Source organism: Panthera leo, chromosome A1, assembly GCF_018350215.1.
Source record: "Panthera leo isolate Ple1 chromosome A1, P.leo_Ple1_pat1.1, whole genome shotgun sequence".
Lineage (NCBI taxonomy): Eukaryota > Metazoa > Chordata > Mammalia > Carnivora > Felidae > Panthera > Panthera leo.
The window spans coordinates 225,072,940-225,079,580 of record NC_056679.1 but is presented as its reverse complement, the minus strand read 5'-3'; positions in this window follow the sequence as shown (position 1 = coordinate 225,079,580).

The window sequence follows — 6,641 nt, the reverse complement described above, 5'->3', positions numbered from 1 at the left end:
AGGGTTTGGGCAAGTCATTTCTCCTTCTTTTGCTTCAGTTTTCTCCTCTGTAAAATGGGGATGGCATTAGCAATAGTTACTTCTTAGGTTGCAAAGAGGATAGACCCCGATTACACAGGCCAAAGGCTCTGAACAGAATCTGGCAGAACTTGGCTCGGAGCGAATTGCTCTATCAGTGTTAGATACCTTAATCGTATTGTCCTATGCGACCTAACCACAGGGTTCTGCCTTGGCACCAAATGAATACAGATGAAATCAAAACATGAACAATAAGGACAGTGGTGGAGGGCTGGCTTAACAACCAGATGGCAGGCCCTGTTGGGGCAAGGCATCTTTTTGATTTTCAAACCGACCTGATACGTAAATGAGGTCATCCCTGGGCCCCCGCGGGAAACCCAGCTACAAAAATCCTTCTATGGCCCCTTTCTATTGTTTCCTGACCATGAAAACAAAGATAGGAAAGCTTTGCGTAAAGAACCTAAATATGGGGCGCCTGGGTGGCGCAGTCGGTTAAGCGTCCGACTTCAGCCAGGTCACGATCTCGCGGTCCGTGAGTTCGAGCCCCGCGTCAGGCTCTGGGCTGATGGCTCGGAGCCTGGAGCCTGTTTCCGATTCTGTGTCTCCCTCTCTCTCTGCACCTCCCCCGTTCATGCTCTGTCTCTCTCTGTCCCAAAAATAAATAAAAAACGTTGAAAAAAAAAAAAAATTTAAAGAACCTAAATATGCTTCAGGAGGAATTTTAATATAATTGCTCTGTCTTAGTTTCCCTGCTTCAGGAGGAATTTTAATGTAATTGCTCTCTCTTAGTTTCCCTGAGAACCGCTTCGACGTATTTTCTTACTTGTTTGGCAGAAGCAGGTTGAAATGTTTTAAAACAGGCTTTACCGAGGAATTTTTCCATGTGTTCAAAATGATTAGATTTTGGGTAAATCTATGCGAAAATTTTGGAGCTATGCTCATGCTCGTCTTATGCTTATGGAAAAGGGTAAGGCCTCTGGATGGCTTCACCTGGTATTTGAGAGAATGTCCTGAGTGTTCACAGATGTCAGCGCCTGCCTTCCTGCGCCTTCAGCTTCAGGGGTAACTGAAGAAGAGCATACTGTTCTGGAAACATGACAAGCAGCCATGCAGCCTCCGGGGAGCAAGTCTCTCATGTCAGTGGTCACTTTATGGCAGGTGGAGTTCAATCAGGAAGTGGTGTTTATCTCCCTCATCGGTGGTGATTCCTGCTCTGAAAGAACCCTCTGGAATTTCCTGATGTAAGAAACATTTCTGGAGTGACTGCATGATTCAGGAGGTTAGGCATCTGGCTCTTGATTTCCACTCAGGTCATGATCTCATAGTTTGTGAGTTCAAGCCCTGCATCGGGATTCTCTCTCTTTCCCTCTCTCTCTGCCCCTCCCCCACTTGCTCGCTCTCTCAAAATAAACAAAAAAGAAAGAAAAGAAAGAAACATTTCTGTGAAAAACTCTCTCTCTTCAAGTCTACCAATGATCCAAGCATGATCCTCCTGAAATATGGTACCCACCTCTCTACTCCTTACATTGAAAACTGGAACTTAACTTTGTGTGTCTTCTAGAATTCTAGGTGCCTGTCAATAACCTTCACAAACACTAAATTAAAAGTTTCTATGTATGCTGGGGATGTAAAACATTTATGAATAAAAGAATGATGCCGGGGTGCCTGCATCGGTTAAGCATCGACTCTTGGTTTAGGCTCAGGTCGTGACTTCTGGGTCTCGTGGGTTTGAGACCCCCTTCGGCTCCACAGTGACAGTGCTTGGACCCTATTTGAGATTCTCTGTCTCCTCTCTCTCTCTCTCTGCCTCTCCCAGATTCACGCTGTCTCTGTCTCTTTCAACATAAATAAACTTAAAAAAAAGAAACTATGAAAAAGAATGATGTCGATGATGTTAAAAATAATGATAAAAATAACGTTGCTCATAGTAACATATTTGGGAGTGTGTTCCTTTAAACACTTGAATAAAAGGAAATAACTCACACGAGCAGGGTAAGATACACTTTTAAATGATATATTTAAATATTCACCTCTGTCGCAGATGTGAGCCCCCAAAAAGCGAAACCAAAAAAGAAGTTTATAATATCGGCAATTCTGAACTAGTTAAGTGAAATGATAAGCAGAAAAAGCTAGAGAAATTGGTTGTTTTACCATATCAAAGTGATACCATTGTCCTGGGTGGTTTATATTATATTTGTCAGCCATTGAGTAGGGTTAGATTAGTTTATTTAGTTCAATTAAATTTAGCAGAAACCTCCTGCTAAACCCAGTGCGGGGGCGGGGGGGGGGGGCAGTGAAAGTTTTCATACTCACCAGAGAATTGGTTACGGGGTCACGTTTCACCTTTGCAAACAGGCTGTCCCCACACTGAGCCAGGCGAAAGCTACTGTAATGAAGGCAGACAAGTAACAGGCGTGTTGAAAACTCTGAGGGTCGTCCAGCGGATTTTGCCAATCTGCACACAACCTCCCCTGTTATTCCGAGTCTCTGTTTGTCCCAAAAAACTTCCCACCGGGAGCCACAAGATAAAAAGTCCTTGCCTCAGCTGATCTCCTAGATCAGCACTGCTGGGCGGCCAGGAGTCCCCAAAGGGAAACAAACAAACAAACAAAAAACTTGCTAAACTGGTTGTTCGGGCACTTTGATTGGAATGAGACTCCCAGCTGAGAGGAAGAAGCAAATGGGAAAGAGAGAGGAGAAAATGGAAGGTTATGCTTCCTGAATCTCAACCTCCGTAACATAGTGTACCTGAACTACAACAGGAAGTCCAAGCAGAGATGAGATTCTAGGTAACGTCCTGAGTGGGGAAATGCATACCGATATATTCTGTATCGCAGATCATTTCTTCCGCATGAAGAAAAGTGTAAATGTGAGAAAAGACGACGCCAAGAACCATTATACGCCTATTCTCTTGTAAGAGTCACTGGCGAGATTTATAAGCAGCCAGGAGCTAAGTCTGCTCTGCTTTGTTTTGAAACAGAAAAATCCTGGAGCTTCTGCCTGAAAGTCAGGCCAGGTGTCAGTGTTTTACAGTTTTGGAGGAAGCAGATGGGGGGGGGGGGGGCTCCTCCCCCGAAGTCTGTTTCTCCCTTGTTTCTAAGCTGCCTGGCAAAAGCGTTTTTCAAAAATATGAAAACTGGCACCAATAAAAGGCGGCATTTGGGGTTTACGGAGGGCACTGAGTAGTAGTGGGTGTGGTTGGAAAGCACTCAGGGAACACTTTCCTGGAGATAATCCCTTACTGGCCAGAGCCCCAGCTTCTGCAGCTTGTGGGAATTCCCCTAACAATGGTAGATGACACTTTGGCCCAAATACATCTTTTTAAAAAATTTTTTTTAACGTTTATTTATTTTTGAGAGAGACAGAGACAGAATGCGAGTGGGTTAGGGGCAGAGAGAGAGGGACACACAGAATCCAAAGCAGGCTCCAGGCTCCGAGCCGTCAGCACAGAACCTGACGCGGGGCTCGAACTCACAAAGCTGTGAGATCATGACCTGGGCCGAAGTCGGACGCTCAACCGACTGAGCCACCCAGGCGCCCCTGGCCCAAATACATCTTGAACTTCATCCGAGACCAGGTTGCATTTCCATTTTCTCATTTCATCCTTTGAATTTAACTGAATGGCCAAATTATTCTCTGATAAATTCCTTGGTATACAATTGTTTTTTTTTTTAATTCTTCCTTTTTAGAGACCATTTTTCCTACTGAAAATGTCAGTTATTACCCTTCCCGCCCCCGATGTCCCAAGAATCCTGAGGCCCTGCCCGGTCGCATGATACCAAGAATAGAAATAGCCACGTTGGCTTCCACTCCAGTGTTCTGAATTACTTCCCATACTTTTGCCGTCTTAACTACTCACATCAGTGATCAAGAATATTTTTACGACTGTAACATCTCTCACTTAATATTAGAATTCTAGAGTTTTCACTTGGCTGCCTTCCTAGGTGCTGTTTGTAGGGGAAAGTACTCCATTTATTCATTCAACCAATATTTATTAAGCCTATATTATGTGCTGGGCAATATTCTGGGTGCTAAAGAGACAGTAGTAATCAAAACAGGCAAAGATCTCTGCCTTCATAGAACTTACATTCTAGTGCAAGGAGAGATACCACAAGCAAGATCAATAAGAAAATATATGGTACCTTAGAAGTGACTGTGGGGGAAGAAAACGCTTTTCCTGTAGGTTCAGTGCCTGGGGTCTGTGAACTAAACAGGCAGAAGACTGATTAACAGAAGAAGAGGCAGACGCATTTTAAGGTTTTTAATTTTACATGCACGGGAGCTTCACAGAAAAGAAGTGAAAAATCTGAACGAGTGGTTAGGCTCAAGGGCTTGCGTACCATTTTGACAAAAGGGGATACACGGTGGGGAAGCGACAAAGAACAAAGGGAAGGGGGTTTGGGCTCTTAGAGCCAATAAATTGCGGGCAGGTGACTAGGAAGTATATGGGGAAAGCTAATGGTAGAGAAAGGTTATTGGGTAAAATTTGTTTATGCAGATCAATCTTGATGTGTCTCCGGTGATTAGGATTGTTCTCCTCTTCCTGGTACAGGAACAGGGTGGGGGTGGGGGGAACACCTGCACCAGGCAAATTTATGCCCTGCTTTTTGGTGGATGGGGGAGGCAGAGAGCTCTCTCTCTCTGTCTGCTTTATCTCAGTTGCCTCTGGCTCAAGATAATCCTTATGCGCCAATTGTAAATTTAGACAGGAGAAGTCCCACTGAACAGGGTGACATTAACTTTTGAGTGAAGACCTTAAAGGAGAAAGGGAGCAAGCCAGGAGGGTATGGGGAACAGCACGGCAGACAGAAGGAAGGAGAGAAGGTGGGAGAGTGCCGGCACAGTCAAGGCAAGTGTGCAAGAGGGGCGTGAGTGAAAGAGCAGGATTAGAGAGGAAGACAGACAGGGGCAGGGTGGGCACGTACAGATCGGGTATAGGTCATGAGACGAGGTGGGGAGCTGTTGGACAGTGTTGGCCAGAGGAAGATGGGACCTAACATATTTTAATAAGATCGCTCTGACTTCGGGGTTGAACAGATGTCGTGGGGTGACGGGCCTGGGAGCCTGAAACCCTGAGAGGGCAGTGTGGTCACACACAGGCAAGAGGTGGTGGTGACTTTAACCGGGAAGGTGGCGATGGGGGGGAGGGATGGCCATCAGATTCTGTGTGTATGTTTGGGCAGAGTGACAGGATGTATTGGCCAATTAGATGTGAGGTGTGGGAGAAGGGCCAGGGTGGACTCAAGAGTTTTGCCCGTGCAACAAATTGTAAGAATGGAGTCACCACCGTACGAGAGGGAAAATAATCTTCCCTCTACCCTCCTGAGTACCCCGCTCTTGGCTGAGTTCCCCCTGGAATAAAAGGCAGATTAACAAGAGGAAAAAAACAAACCAAGTCTATTGACATGTGTACCTCTTGGATACACGGGAGAAACTGAGTGAAAATGAGTAACTCGAAGAGATGGCTTTAGAATTCAGGCCTAAATACCATTTTAATCAGGGAAGGGGGGTGTATAGGCTTCTTAGGGGAGGAGTGAAGGATCTTCAGGAAAGAGGAAGGGGCCCTTAGAAGCAGGGATGGGAGGTATGACCGTTTGTGACAGAGTTTGCTGGGTGTGGTATCTCCCAGGCTCCCAGTCTCCTCTCCTGTGATAAGAGTCGATCGATCCTTCCTGGTTGATGAAACTCCCAGCGGGGAACTTCCTTTTGGAGGAGCCGTCTTTCGGTGGATAAGGGGTGTTCAGAGAAAGCCTGTCCCTGTATTTGCTGTTTTTGATCATAGCTCAAAATATTCAGTATCCCAAAGTTGAAAGTTCAGAGAAGTCTGAGCTGGAGATGTTTGTTTGGACCACTTAAGCCTGTCGATGATATCGAAAGCCACGAGGACGGGTGAGCTCACCAAGAAAGGGAAGGCAGCCTGGGAGTGAGAAGATCTGGGTCCAGATTCCAGCTCAATGTTTGCGACTCCATAGCCACGCCCACTTCCTTATCTGTAACACGGCTGTGTGTTAGGGACTGAATGTTTGTGTACCCTCCCCAAACCGTGTATGTTGAAATCTTAACCTTCCATGTGATTGGATTAGGAAGTGGGGCCTTTCGGAGGTGCTCAGGTAGTGAGGGTAGAAGCCTCATGAATGGGATGGTACCCTGATAAAAGAGACCACAGAGGACTCCCTCGCTTTCTTCCACCAGTGAGAGCACAGAGCGGGGACGTCCACGCAATCAGACAACGGGGCTCTCACCAGACGCTGAATCTGCCGGCATCTTGCTCCCGGATTTCCCAGCCTCCAGAACTGTGAGAAATCAATGTCTGTTGTTGAAGCCACTCAGTCTCTGTTTTTTTTGTTACAGCAACCCACATGGACAACTGAGAAGCTAGGATAATATTAGCATCACAAGGGAACCCTTAGAATAGATGCTGAGTTCATGTTGGTTGAATATTATCAATGAATGTATAAATAGAGTCCTGTTCCCTAACCATCAGAAAACATTTGTTCTAGGCGTCAGTTACCTCTTCTCCTTGGCGTTCTCTCATTCACGATCCTGGATTCTGCATTGAGGAACCGTGTGGCAAGGCAGGACTTTGACTCTGTCTGCATGAATAAGCCACTGTTAACTGGGCA